Source organism: Aythya ferina (genome assembly GCF_964211825.1).
Source record: "Aythya ferina genome assembly, chromosome: 2".
NCBI lineage: Eukaryota > Metazoa > Chordata > Aves > Anseriformes > Anatidae > Aythya > Aythya ferina.
In genome coordinates, this window is record NC_140297.1 from 4,344,401 (window position 1) to 4,360,358 (window position 15,958).

The 15,958-nt window shown below is 36.7% G+C and overlaps 1 long non-coding RNA gene across 1 annotated transcript; it reads right to left on the reverse strand.

Annotated features, from left to right (window-relative positions):
* Window positions 1–6,091: 6,091 nt before the first annotated feature.
* Window positions 6,092–14,520, reverse strand: LOC311431336. Its single transcript, XR_014689356.1, has 3 exons — window positions 14,310–14,520; window positions 14,154–14,226; window positions 6,092–6,604 (listed from the first exon to the last, which is right to left on the reverse strand). It is a non-coding gene; the product is annotated as an uncharacterized lncRNA (long non-coding RNA).
* Window positions 14,521–15,958: the final 1,438 nt, after the last annotated feature.

The following is a 15,958-nucleotide window of genomic DNA, read 5'->3' on the forward strand; positions in this document are numbered from 1 at the left end:
TATCAATTAAACTTTTAACTGAAAGGAACTTCCATGCAAGAGAAAGCCCCTTGACTGATTCAACCATTCTTACAGACCTATATTTTTATTTTCTGAAAATAAAATAAATAAATAAAATAAAATAAAATAAAATAAAATAAAATAAAATAAAATAAAAATAAAATAAAACAAAACAAAACAACAACAAAAAAAATAAAATAAAATACCACACTGACATATGAAGTAGAATATTGAAAGGTATGGCCTTGTTCCAGTTTTAGACAGAATGGGGCTGATCTTTTCCAATCTGGAAAAATGTATCAAGGTGGTTAAACTTTGGGTCTTTCAGATTTTCCTTTTACGTTAGTATATCAATGTCTTGCCAGTTGATGTCTCCCTTCTCCTTTATGCTTGCTGCTCCAAGAGAGATGTTCTGAAAATTTTGTAATTTTTCCCACAAAACCTGTGCATTCAGTGCAACAACTACAACAAAAATCACTGTAAATGATGGGTCGGGGGAAACGTGTCAATCACATTCAAAGAGATGTGAAAAATGCTGATTTGAAATTGAAGAAACATTTCCTTAGGTTGGTATACACCATGAGGACTATGGCAGAAGTTGTCTGGTAGCACTTTAAAAGGTAAGAGTGAATAGCTTGATTCCTGGCCTGCAAGGAGTGTACAAAACAGAGCAGATGCTGCATCTACTAATTTAGAGACATCTTGGTTGAAGGATAAGTAGAATTATAATGAAGAACAAAAGAATTCATTCTGCTTTGGAATTTCCAGGTCATCACCTTGTATGAAACAAGATACTGACACTTAACATGAGGCTCCCTCAAATCCTGTCTCAGTAGGTCATGTTTATTTAGGCATTTTCAACCATGCACAAATACACTCTGAAAGTAGAACATCAAGAAATTAAAAGCACATACTAAATATTTAATGACTGATACCATGGAGAGCACGGATCCATGCTCTACTAAGTGAAAATTTAGTATGGACATGATCCTAAAGGTGATATCCAAGTTACCTCTGCTGGCCAACCTTCTTTGCTACATGTGCAGGCTGTTTCTCCATCTTGTTGAGTTGATATCTTCCAATTCTCTGTTTTTCTTTCAAAGGTTTCCGTAACCTATCAGGTTAAAACTTTTCAGTCCCTGAATGGTCAATTACCTTTATCTCAGTAATTTCACTAATACCTGTATTTTTACTTTCCATAGAATCACAGATTTTTGGGAGTTGGAAGGAACCTTAAAGAACATCTAACTCCACCCCACTGCCACGGGACCAGGGAGAGGGGCGGGGGGTACCATATACTTTTCCTACATGAGTTTAGCATTCAGTTTTCCTCACAGATGAAAGTGATTTTCTCAGCAAGACTGAGTTGAGATCACAGAGCTGCACTGCACCAAACTGGGCCTGGGTGTCACACAAACGAAACCATGGGCTGTGAGCTACAAGGTTTCTGGAAGAGGAGTGATATTTGGGGTAGCTGATTTCTCATCCATTGAGAAATCAAGTCTCAGTATTTGCTACATTTTCAAAGAATGTAAATACTTCCTGCTCTTCATCAAGCCCTACAGTTTTTAGATGATCAAAGACTATAAGAAATGGACTTCAGAGGATTAATATTAATCATGAATAAACAGTTCATCAAAAGAATTCACAGTTTAAAGCAAGGAAGGAATCTTGATCATCTTCTAAGAACTACAAGTCGAGATTTAAAAATAAAAAAATAAAAATAAAAATAAATAAATAATAATTAAAAAAAAAAAAAAAAAGATCAAGAAGAAAAAGGGTGTTTTTTAATTATTGGAAGAGCAGTTCACTTTCCATTTCCAAACTTACATCAATACATCGATTGTTGGGATAAATCTGTCGTGGATATCTAAAAATGGATTGTTAATTCACATTTTCAGATTTAAAATACGTAGAATCTCTGACATCTTTTCAGTGTGATCTATTAAGCACAACAACAGTAACAGGTGAAACTCAAAGACAAGAGCGGACTGATTTCAGAGTGAAAATGGATACACTAATACGATTTATCCACTTTCAATCTGGAAGCAAACACAAAACTCAAGGAGTACTCACAGAATTTGAAATTACTGGAATGGGAATGGAGAAAAGAAAACGTACAGGCATGTAGACTGATGATCTCAGTTTTATAGGCGGATCAGTTATTCAGGTCAGCACCAAGTTGACATGTCCAGGCTACTTCTCCTTTCAGAGCTCTTCAGTTCAAAAACCACTCTGTGTTGGATAGAGACACTGCAGTATTTTAAATTTGAGCCCAGACCCATCTGATTCCCTGTCTAATGCAGCAAATACAGTCTTCTCCTTTGTTTCTGTATATTCATTTTCCTCCCTGTCAGTTAAAGTGCCAGTGATTCTTACTGACTATTCTCAACAGGCCTTCCGAAGATGAAAGGCTAATACCGTTTCGCAGTAATGTATCTATTCGTCTTCCAGAAATGAAGTCCCTATGCCTAAAACTCTTACTGGAGGGTTATAACCCCACAAAAGCACTTTCTATTTGAAAACTGTTATTTCTTCTAGCTGCAGATGCTGAATCTGAAAGAGCAAAATCCATAACAGAGTGGAGCATGGGGAAAAAAAAAAAAAAAAAAAAAAAAAAAAAAAAAAAAAAGAATTGCAAGAAATTAATTGGATAAAAGCAAGAAATACAGAACTTATTTCTTCTACCCTACAGCTCATAAAAATAAAAATGAAGTGCTGTCACATAACAGAATAAATTGTGAGGAAACCATTAACAGCAAAACAGAAAGGGAAAAAAAACTCCATATGATGCACTGAGTGTGAGAAAACAGTGGCAGAGCTATCTAATCCAGGGGTCCCTTTGAACCTAAACCACTCTGAGACTGTGAGCTCTGATTTAGAGATAGAACACAGCCAACTAATGCATTTTGTAGAATTAATTAGAGGTAGATTTTAAAACATAATATGTGTATTCATTGACTGCAAAATTAGGGTCTCAATTGCATAGGTCAACAGAATGATATCAAAATTATGTTAATAACAATGCCTTAACAAATAATTCAATCATTTAGAATGATTTGTGCAATGGGACAGGCTAAATAAGTAGGGTAAGCTTTGAAATGTCTCTACAGAAATAAGTATATAATACCCCAAATCTTTTTCATCCATTCAGGAGTGTCTGTCTTTTCTTATATGGCAAATTTGAAAAACTTGTTGATGTATTAAAAAGAAAATACTTTAGGGAAAAAGTCTGCATGTACTGCTGTGAGAGTCTACTTATCAAAAAATTAGACTTCAGATGAAAATTCCTAAAAACAAACTAGCAAAACAAAAGAAAATGTCAGGACTTTCAAAAGAAAGGATCATAATTGCTGAATGAATCATATTACAGAGATAAATATGTTTCCTAGTTGTGATTAGGGATCCCTCTGAAGCATAGCGCTCATTCTGCTATTCTTTTGTGATTAATACAGGTCTTTTTCATTTGTTTATTTGCTTGTTTTAAAGCAATTTATGTATTACACCAGATATGCTATGCCCATGTAGAACATTTCAGTGTAGTTAGATGTCATTTTCTATAACTAATAGGTGGAGAAAATTCTTCTTATGTGTATCTGGGAAAAAAAAAAATAAATAAATATGAAAGAAAATATAAAGAACTGAAGCAATAAATTAAAAAAAAAAAAAAAATCTCAGATGTTTTAAATCACTGTGGTTCTACTAGCTGAACAGTGCAAGGAGCTCAGGCTCATGCTCCTTCTTATAGGTAGTGCTGCAGGAAAAGCTACCAATCTAGAAACAGTTATTATATCTGTGCCAGAAGTTGCTTATCCATAGCAGAATCATCAGAGAGAACAGCTCCCCTGTTGCTCCAGTGTAAATTTTGATGTCTTAGCTCAAGCCTACCTCATCCGCAATTTAATCTTTGATGACTGATTTTTGGACTAGAACAGATGGAGTGAAAGAAAAAAAAATTAAAATATCCCTTCTTCTGCTGAACATGCTACAGGGGCAGAACCTTCCAGGAAAAGATGGGGGCAATCATTTTCTTGGCAATAGCATTTTAAACTAACTCAGTAGTGAGAAAGGAGCAAATGAAAGAATGTGGGATTTGTCTTAATAACTGTAGTCATTTTCCACTGGAGAGGAAAATGTAGCGTTCCATCTGGCCTTTTCACGTGGACAAGAATTTGTGGTCAATGGTGATCTATGTGATATTTATGTGATACTTATCATATCAGTCATCCCATTTTATAGTAAGCATCTAAAGTCAAGTTAATCATAATCTAAGTTCCTGTTCTACTAATGTATTAATAGGAGCCCAGGTTGGAAATAGAAGCACTGCTCTTGGAATCATTTAGAGAGTGGATACCTATAGTAGTGTGTGATGAATCTCAGCCCTGATGTCCTGATTGAGCAGTGCAGCATGATGGGACTAACAGTCTTGTACAGCCAAGTAAAGTGTTTTTTCCAGGCTGTCAGGGGAATAATGAATCTTGAGCAGCTGCCCTAATGAAGAAGCATACTCAAAGGTGGCTCCCTGATTCTTGTGTACTTAGATGATAAATAGGTATGTGTAGCAGTGAGAACAATATCTCAACTCATGTTGTGTTATTTAGCTATGAAGATAAGACAGCTTAGCTATTGTTAAGGGTTTTCAGCATCCTCTCAGAAATGCATGTATCAGGTAAAGAAAACCAGGCTAAAATGGGAACATTCATGCTACTTGTGGGGATTTCCTGCAAGAGAGTCTGGAGAGTTTAGCAGCATGGACACATATAATGTGTATCTCAGGATCAGAAAACCGTACCTGCTGCTTTGTAATTATTAGTATGGCTGTGACCATAACCTTTTAATATCAGTGGCTCAGTTCATATTTTGGAGTTGTTAGGTTTATCAAAAGATAAAGCAAAACATTTCATGTGATTAAATGATTTCAGAAAAAAAAATCTTCCTTAGTGAGCATCCCAGTTCCTCCTCTAGCCTCCTGTGGAGCACCCAACACAAAATTTTATGCTTTGCCTAAGATCCTTCTGCTTTTGTACTCAGGGCCTTATAAAATATGCACATTGTTAGAGGATCTACCTATTTCTCATGAATTTTTCATTTCATTCAGTCCTGTCTCCAGGAAGATAGGAACTTACCATATTTAGTTCCTACAGAAAATGAGAAAATTGGGAACGCACTTTGTGGAGATGATGATCTTGAATGACAATATCTTCTCAGGCTGAATATTCCTGAGATAGCTTGAATATAGCTCATGTAAGCTGCAAGTTCCAAGATAAAGGAGCTTGGTGTATATGCTGAAATATGACTCTTCATTTCCATCCTTCAGAAATTAATACATTTTCCAAACAGCAGGCATCGTTATGTGAAGTTCACATATACTTCTTTTCTTATAAATGTAATTCCATATAATATTTTCATCATGTTCCACTTCTTTCTCTTACCATTGCTTTATTATTCTTTTAAGAGTTGCTGATACTGATCTCCTGTAAGATTCCTATAAGCTTTCTGTAAGCCTAAAGCAGTGTTTCAGAGAAAAAAGAAATGGGTAATACATAACATCAGTAATATAAAACCATATAAAACCAAAACCTTAGACCTAAATCTCTTTAAGAAGAAACAAAACAAAACTAAAATGAGAGAGAGAGGAGGTTCTCAGTCAATACTGGGTTTCATTCTGGGGAAAAAAAAAAAAAAAAAGTGGTCAGAAAGTTGGGCAAATCTAACAGCAAAGTACATACACCTAAACACCTGGTAGTCATCTCACTGGGTAAGAAGTTTTCAAGCAAACAAGCAAAAGTAGAATTCAGACACTAGCAAATGTGTATAAGCTTTGGGCAAAAGCTTTGGAAATATCTGTACTCCAAACTACTTCACCATCAAGCTGTAATGCTTGTATGGCTATATTACATTTGCTTCTTAAATTTGATACTTTTCATATTGACTTTCACTACATGGTAGTTCCTGATCTAGTTCTACCCCATGTCTCCTTCAAGTCTAGCATCTCATATTTGTCTCAGCATTTAAACATTTCTGTTTCCTTTTCAAATTTTATATTTTTACTTCTACAGATATCTTTTCAGGTCCATTCTTTCACTTTAAGTTTTGACACTGAAGATCTTCATCCATGTAGTTCCTAAGCTGAGCCAGTGTGAGTAAACAAGAGCATGCAGTAAAGGTCAGGCTGGTGTTTCTGAGCCACAAGCTCCTCATCTCCTCAGAGAACACTGTGTTCTGATGAAGATTCCCTTCAGGATGATACATCCACTTCAGCTGTAGTGTTGGAGATGTCAGAAGCAGAGACTCTTCCCAAATTACAAATACCCACTGTGTATCTCTCTGGAAAGAGGATAATTCTTTTGTGTTGTAAGGATGAGCTGGCTATTGTTTCCTCAGGGATGCAATATTTATCCAAAATGCCAGAAGCAGAGGAAATGCTGAGCTGTGTCTATAAGAACATTATGTTCATTGCTGTTGCTTGTGTTCTCATGTGTTTATATTTATCGTTTTTTGCATCATTGTCCCTCTTATGAATTCTTTAGGGTAGCTCTAGCAGAACCCCTGCAGTAGGTAGATTGTGCATAGCACTGTCCTATTTCAAGATGTACTTCCTGTCCTGAAATATAAGATAGAGGATTGAAAAATTATCAGTAGCACTATGTTCATATATACCCATACAACTGCTAATGTAACAGCTAATTATGATGACTACCTTGCATGAAAATTTGTGGAATTTACAAATTACTGATCTTCACTATTAAATTGCATCCTTTAATTATATTTCTAAAGTGTAGCTTTATTTTCACTTCTTCTGTACTTTATATGTATATATTTTACCTTTCAGATTTCTGTTTCTCTCCAAAATAAAAGGGAAGCACCTGGGGAAGCAAGGAAAAGTCATCTTTTCTTTTTTTTTTTTTCTTTTTTTTTTTTTCCTCTGTTTGATTTCTTCCTCTGTTTTGTCCAGATGGAGAATTTCAAAGCAATCCTACATAACACAGGAAATAGTGCTGCCTGATTGACTTAGTCTTGTCTGCACACCAGGAGCTGTACTGGGGATCTGGCACTTTTGTGCATAATTGTGGTGATACAAGGAAAGACATTCTTAGAAAGTTGTGTATTCTTTTCTTTAGAATATATTTGAAGTAATTGGTTGATTCACTTAGAATTACTTCATTTGTATCCGTCTGTACATGCTTGCACACTTTTAAAACATTTGTCTTGATCACTGGATAGAAGTGGTATTTTCTGTTAATAGAGTTGTATTAATAAAGCTTAAATAATATCTTGTTTAACTCTGTCCTGTCAAGTCCATTCAATCTATGATTAGATTAAAATTAGAGAAGTCTCAGTTAACATTTGTTAATGTTTCCACCTCCAACTCTCAGCAGTCACACTAAAATTATAGAGAGAGCTGCAGACTTACTTTGGCAGAAATCAAGAAGTATCATTTACAGTCTTTATGACTAAAAAGTCAAAGTATTTTTAGAAAGAGAAGATAAAACGTTTTAGAAGTTCATCTTCCTTTTCATATACCTTTCATATACCATGGCCTGGCAGAACATTTGACAAACAGATTTGAGAGATATGTTCTCAACAAAATGATAAAGAAATATTCTTAAACACTACCCTTTTAAGACTTGCCTTCTGATTTTCATATTAATTTGCACACATTTTAGAATACTTCTTCTTCCATTAAATAGAAAGGGATATCCTTAGGGATATGGTTTAGTGGGGACTGTTAGCGTTAGGTCAGAGGTTGGACTCAATGATCTTGAGGTCTCTTCCAACCTAGAAATTCTGTGTGATTCTGTGTGTGTGAAATCTTAGTTCATGTTTATTTAACATCACCCTCTGTCTGGAAATTTGTTATGAACATAATGACCTTAAAATACTTTTTTAAATACAAAATGATTTTAAATATAGTCCATTCTTACAGAGGTCATCCCAGAATCTCAGTCATCTTACATATCTGTAATATCTGTACATATCTGTACATATCTGTAATATCTGTACATATCAGATCTTACGATCTGCTTGAGGGTAGGAAAGCTCTGCAGGAGGATCTGGATAGGCTGCACCGATGGGCTGAGGTCAACTGCATGAAGTTTAACAAGGCCAAGTGCCGGGTCCTGCACCTGGGGCGCAATAACCCCAAGCAGAGCTACAGGCTGGGAGAGGAATGGTTGGAAAGCTGCCAGGCAGAGAAGGACCTGGGAGTGATGGTGGATAGTCGGCTGAATATGAGCCAGCAGTGTGCTCAGGTGGCCAAGAAGGCCAACGGCATCCTGGCTTGTATTAGGAACAGCGTGACCAGCAGGGCTAGGGAGGTGATCGTCCCCCTGTACTCAGCTCTGGTGAGGCCGCACCTCGAGTACTGTGTTCAGTTTTGGGCCCCTCGCTACAAGAAGGACATCGAGGTGCTTGAGCGGGTGCACAGAAGGGCGACGAAGCTGGTGAGGGGCCTGGAGAACAAGTCCTACGAGGAGCGGCTGAGGGAGCTGGGCTTGTTCAGCCTGGAGAAGAGGAGGCTCAGGGGCGACCTTATCGCTCTTTTTAGGTACCTCAAGGGAGGCTGTAGCGAGGTGGGGGTTGGCCTGTTCTCCCACGTGCCTGGTGACAGGACGAGGGGGAATGGGTTTAAGTTGAGCCAGGGGAGTTTTAGGCTAGATGTTAGGAAGAACTTCTTCACTGAAAGGGTTGTGAGGCACTGGAACAGGCTGCCCAGGGAAGTGGTGGAGTCACCATCCTTGGAAGTCTTCAAAAGACGTTTAGATGTAGAGCTTAGGGATATGGTTTAGTGGAGGGCTGTTAGCGTTAGGTTGGAGGTTGGACTCGATGACCTTGAGGTCTCTTCCAACCTAGAAAATTCTGTGATTCTGTGATTCTGTGATATTTATAGCCAAGTCTCATGACTTCTCTTCAGATTTCTGCCATTAATGCAGAACACTTGTTATGCAGTAGTAAGTTACAGAACAAACTTGAAGGTCCCACTGTGGGACACATTACCTGTGCAGGACTACCTCTGTACAACTCTTCCCCAATTTCATTGTGTGTCCCAAGTAATAGCAGGTGATCTCCACAAACCTTCATCTACCAGACCCATTAACCTTAGATATTTCTTCTATGTTCTCAAAACAAATCTAAAATACTCTGTCCCTTGCTGTGGGTTTTATAAGCAATACGCACAAGAAGTAATTATCTGAATTGTCTTTTTCTTTTATCTATTTATTTATCTATTTATTTATTTATTTATTTATTATTTTTTATTCCTTTAAAGTGATGTCAGGCTATACAGACAATGCTATGTGTCTTATCTTCAGCTTTGGAAAAGGTGAGGGAATTGGACTAGCACTATCATCTATTTTACCTTAATTTACATAGTATGGTTATTTTATTTCTCAGAGGACAAGGGCAGTACATATATTCCCCTCAAAAATGTGAAGTGTAGCATTCAATTAATCTAAAAACAACAACAAATTGTCTGTTTTCTCTTTGAGAGTTAAATCCTTCTCAGCATCTCTTCAACAGCTTCTCACCAACTGTAATTCTCCACACTCCCATTTCCCAGCTGTGACCCCAGAATCTCCAGATCAGTATCCCTTTTAAATAGCCCGTTTTCCTCATTCTCCTATCATACATATCCAGCTCCTAACCACTGGCACATACTGCTTTCTGCAGCATCAGAGATAGCGGCATGGGCTCGCAGACATGACACAGAGTACACAGAAGGTCCAAGCCCTTCCTGAGTGACAGCTAAAAGCCAGACCTAGAGAATCTTCAAGAGGCATTGCACAGGCTGCTGAATCACACATATAGTACTATAAAGTAGAGAGTATAAAATATGTATTTCTCTGTGGCTATTTCAGAGAATTGTCTGGCCTCCATCTTCTATCTTGTGGTGGCATGGCTCTCTCTTAAAACTTGTGTCACTTGCTAGCCCTACATGGATGTCTTGCAGCTTTTCAGTACTTAAGGGGGACTTACAAAAAAGATAGAGGGCAACTCCTTGCTCAATTAGATAATGACAGGACAAGGGGAATGGCTTTAAACTAAAAGAGGGGAGATTTAGCATAGAGTTCAGGAGGAAATTCCTCACTCAGAGCATGGTGAGGTACTGGAACAGGTTGCCCAGAGAAGCTGTGGATGTCCCATCCCTGGAGGTGTTCAGCACCAGGTTAGATGAGGCCCTGTGCAACCTGATCTAGTGGGTAGCATCCCTGCCTATGGCAGGGGATTGGAATTAGATGATTTTAAGGTCCCTTCGAACTGGAGCCATTTTATGATTCTATGGTTCTATGATTCTATGATCTGGTTACTTTCAAGCATCTCAAATGCCACTAGAAGATGACTGGATCAAGTTGCTTGTGAGAAAGACCTATGCTCACCTCCAACAAAAGATGCACCTACATATGCTGAGCTGAATCTCTTTATGAACTTCACAGACAGCAAAGAGTAGTTTTCCATTGACTATTACAGAAACACAGCAGCCTGGCTTGCCTACAGACCTTCACGAGAATTCCCACGTATTGATGTCTTACTCTGCATATTGAAAGATAAGAGGTAATGAATTTAAGACAATGTCATTAAGTTCAACAGAAGTTATTTATCTAGACCATTTTTAATGATGGTCTTATTTTACTTAGCCTTAATTTCAGATGAAATCACATAATCAAAAATATAGAATACTACCCTTAGATATAATGTGCTTACTAACAGGCACAATTCCTCTGCCAGACATATGCTAGGGTTGACTCTGGCTGAATATTTTAAAGGAATTCCTCAGATGTATATTTCATTAGATGAATAATTTCACTCCCTAGTTCTGAATGTGGAATTTTGCCTTGACACAGTAAGCTCTCAATACATGTTATGCCATATTTTTTGCATTCACAGAACTGCTCTCTTCTCAGGAGAATTCATTTCCCAACAACAGCAATTACTGTCACCTACTTTTACTTGAGATTAATCGCAAGACAAGCAGAACTAGCTATACTTAGGCCTGTCAGGCTGATATGTAACTGATGTAACAGCTGCGTTTATGCTTACTGTTCAGTCTGTTAGTACAGAAAACAGTTAAGGTACTTTTAGTTCAGGGAAAAGGCTTTTATTGGCTATTTTAAGTTTAAGAATCCCTTCTAAGATAAAATGCTCATTGGGAATTGAGCAGTATAGGCAACATCACTGATCTATGCACTAAAACATTTTTTTTTCTTGTTTGTAATTATTGTTTCTTTGTTTATAATAACCTGTAGGAAACTGATTAAGCCAAAGTAAGTGATTTCAGCCAGATCACGCTTATAGGAATAAAAGTTACCAAACCTTTTAGATTTTAATAGCAATAAATAAATAAAATAATTAATTAATACTGTTAGTTCTTGCTATCTTGTGCTTAGCATTGAGAAGGCAAGAACTAAGAGATTTTATACATACTAATCTTTAGTTAATTTATATTTTATATACCTTTTTTTTTTACATTACATATAATCCCAAGGCTAAACTGTCATTCAAAGGATCATCAGATTTCAGGACCTGAGCTAATCTATACATAAACCCAGATTTAAAGCTTTCAAGCTGTAAACAGATATACTATGACTCAAATCTATAATTCTGCTCAAACACAATACAGCATTCCTAATCTCAGTGTGTTATCTGTGTCTCTGCCTCTGTCTCTCAGTTAATCAGGAGTTTAATAGCATATATACCATGCCATTCTAATATATTCACATAATGCCATGGGAATAATGTCCAGGCATTTCCTCAAGGGGCAGGCAGTGGGAGCAGGCTCTGTTTTTAATTAGAGTAATGGAGTTCATTATCCGTTGCTGGTATTTATTTACTTAGAGAATTCACAGAGTGGGAAGGCAATATGACCTTATGGAATAGTAAAGCTCCAGAAGTCTGATGTCTGTGCTGGTTTACCCTCAACTTGTTTCATAATTTAAGGTTACAACTCTTTTCACCTCTGGCATCCTTTATCTTGTCATCTCATTTCATATATTTTAACGCTGAAAGTAGGATATTTAGGTAATACTTAAAATGACTTGTGTTTCCATTTGAGTTGAAATATTTATATACTACTGATATATAAATACCAGTTTATGACTGCATGTTGTGGTAATTGTCCAGTTGTCACAGGTATTTAGATATGAAATTCCAATATATGTACCTAGTATCTGTTAAATACCAAAGAGGCTAACCACTGTAGAAAGTTAAGACTGTATTTGGGGTTTCTTCTAGGACTCTTTGGGTGGATTTGGTCTCCTTCAGTGTCTAAGGCTTGCAGACTACACTCCCCTACATGATCCATAGTGAGACATAACTGCTTATAATTTTCTTAGTGGTGTGAAAGCTCCAAGTCAAAGACGTTTGAAACACACTATGTAGTCCTCTTAATCTAAGTCCTACCGGTCATCAAAATCCACCTTAGCATCCATGGGGGATTTTTTGGGTGCAATTCCTTGCCTGCTTTCAGCAACTACAGTGCAAATACTTTAAACCAGTTGCCTTGTAATTGGAGAGATATAGACGTCTTTATGAATGGCTCTCCTGATATATTTTTAAAGTCTATTTTCTGATAAGATGATCTGATCCTCAGAAATTCCACTTTCTCTCTTCTGACACTGAGAAGAATATGAGATGACCAGCCTAGCTGTCTATACTATAAGATGTCTATACTAGAGATGTCTGTAACTGGCCAGGCACCAGTCTATATTTATAATTTGAATGTTCACCAGATGAATCAGTCTGGAACATGAGACTTCCTGATTCTTAAAGTTAATCCTCTGAAATTAGAATAAAATGTAAACTTCATTGTCTGTAGTTCAGCAAAGGAAATTTTTAAAGAGTCCCTTTCAGTCTGCAAAGGCTTTGAACAGACTGACACATGTTTCTGGAGAACCACTGCCACCTCTGTCTTATGAATATTATGCCTATATTTATGAAATGAAAAAGCTCATCAAACATTGAGCTTTCTGGATGTTTTTTCAACCCTAAGTAATTTCATCCTGCTAACAACATTTCTTTATATATCAGCTCTTGCATGTTTACAATCCACCCACAGATGCACATCTATCTGACAGTGCATACAAATAAATGAATAGGATTTTAATATTAGCAGGGGGAAGTACTCTAAAAACAAACAAGATTATGTTACAGAAATGAAATTAGATTACATCTCAGCTACCAAAGTCATTGGGAGAGTGGAAGAATGGACTGTATTAATTACAAAAGATGATGTTTAGACATGCATTCATGTCTATAAAAAGGCTGATTGATACCAACCTTCTGCTGAGATTACCATTGACTGAACTAGCTACTGAGATTGGAAGATGACATATGTCTTTAAAATGTTTTAAATACTATCCTTTGGACTTTTTTTGCAAAGAGTCATTTCTGCCACAGAGTTTCAATATGGGAATGTCTTCTTTAGAGAAACTTCATCTTGTTTTCTACAGAAAGATTTGGATTGGCATTTACAACATTTCTGCACTGTGTAATGCAGTTACCACCAAACTGACTTTACCTGAGCTAGCACAGGAGCTCAGTGCTAAAAGACCTTTCCAGCGCTTTCTAGATTTAGCAGCCTATAGAGAGCGAAGCTATGATGTGCAGCATAGACAGACTGTCTGACTACCATTTGTTATATGCTGGCACAATTGTAAGTTTGCAGAGGATAAGAATTCCTAATTCTGAGAACCCTTATCCTTGATTTCTCCCCAGTCTTCTGAATGAAACAAATCAGGATAAACTTTGCAATTTTTCTTGTCACAACAAAAATAATGCAGACCTCCATCCTTCCTGTGGTAAAGTAAACCTAAATCTCAGACAGGAAAAATAAAACAGAGTGAGAGGACTTTGTTTTCCAGGAATGCTCCCTTAAATCAGTTTGAAAGCACATTTAGCTCCCTGTAGCATTTCCTTTTGACAAAGAAAAAGCAATAATCATCTCCAGCTGTGACCCTAGTAATAAACACATTCCTATTGTTATTCTCAGGCCATAAACCCACAGTTTCTCTGCTGGAAACAAAGAATCATTCAGGTGCCAAGCATGAAGACCTGTTATTTAGAAAAAAAAATAATAACTATAAAATAACAAAAACATAAAACAAACAAAAAAAATAATCCATATGTATTTATAGGAAATTCACAATCAATATAAGTACCTGTGCTTTCAAGTAGTGTAGATCCACAGTTCTCAGCAGTCTTCTATCATCTAGCTTAAGTTGACTCAGGTTTCTTCCCAACTACAGAAGACAGAGTTTAAAATATAATTTTGTTCTTCCAATTCAATTTACCATCTCATGCCTTACATGACTCACCTGCTGTGGACCAGATTGTATTTCCAGTTGTACAAGAGTAAATCAGCATGATAAACTCCCCGTAACCCTCACTTACAGTGGGGGGGAGAAAAAAGCTTTTTAAATTTTCTTTAATGCAAGAATCATACAGTAGATCCAAACATCTTAAGACATAAACAGAAGAATTCTAATAAATCATGACAATCATACACATTTTTCCTCTGAATTCAGCAAAAAGTATAGGTCTACCAAGTGAGATGGGAACTTACACACAAGCTTATGGAAATGTAAGTATTTGATTATTCATTTATTTAAATTCTTAAATAATAATAATAATAGGAAAAAGAAGCAGAAGAAGAAGCAGAAGAAGAAGCAGAAGCAGAAGCAGAAGCAGAAGCAGAAGAAGAAGAAGAAGAAGAACAAGAACAAGAAGAAGAACAAGAACAAGAACAAGAACAAGAACAAGAACAAGAACAAGAACAAAGATTTTTTATTATGACACAGAATATAACTAGATTTTAGAGACCTAAGAACTGTTTGAAGGGATAAGATTTATCTGAGCATAAGCAGTGTAGATATCTGCATCTTCATTGTTTCTTTTGGCTCTTTCAGAATCACTTGAGGGAAGTAAGGATTTGCTGGGCATAATTAATCTCATCTTAAAATAAATGTCTGAAACATGGCTTATGAATCATACATTGAATATTTGTCTGTATTGGCCTCAGCAATATTTTCAGCTATAGCTGTGCTACAGCTCAACTATATTCATCAACAGTGCAGATATCTCTCTTCTGAGGCTGATGATCATGGGGTAAGATAAGCTATAACTCTAAAAAGAGAAAAAAAAATACTTCGATGTAAGATAATTGTCCCTTAAATGCAGGTACTCATATGTGTTCAGTAGTGTTATTCCTTCTTCTTGAAAGCTATTATGGAGTAATGGGAACAAACATAGTTTCCTGGAAAGATGGAGAGCCAGTGTACACATGTCAGAGGAGGTTAAACAAAGACTGAGCTCTGAAGATGGGGTTGGCATGTGAAAACATGTTTATAAATCAGCCTCAAATAAACATAGGAATGGAAAAGACAGAAACTAGAAGGATGTCACCCATATTTTGTCTTGACATAAATTTCAGTCACTTTAGTTTAACATTTCTACGTGGTGCTTTGGCGAAGGTGTAAACTACTATAAGAATCAGGATGAGCATTTTTAACCTGGCCATTAAAAACAAATATTGTTTCCATATGAAAATAGTTTCGTGTTGTTGCATAATGAATATCTCATTATTTGCCATCTATATTCATGCTTAGTTTTGTTCATCTGAATATCTGACTAAAGCCGTCAGGGGAGAGCGTAATCAAGCATGCATTGAAAATGAGTCTAAAAACTGTTGGCCCAGTCTGAGTTTCAGCCATATCTATTTATTATGCAAATCACACTATAAATTATTGCTCTTACAGTGAACAGCATCTTTGCTATCCACAGAAACCTGCATCTCTTTGTGGGACAAAACTGCAATTTGATTGGATTTCTAGATTTGGAGGCTGGCTTGAAGGGAATGAACTGTGATGAATCGTGACCTACACACAGGTTATAAATGGCTCACTTACTTTTATGTCCTGATATACAAATCCCAGTGCTGCTAGATTAGAAAGCCCTACATTCAATG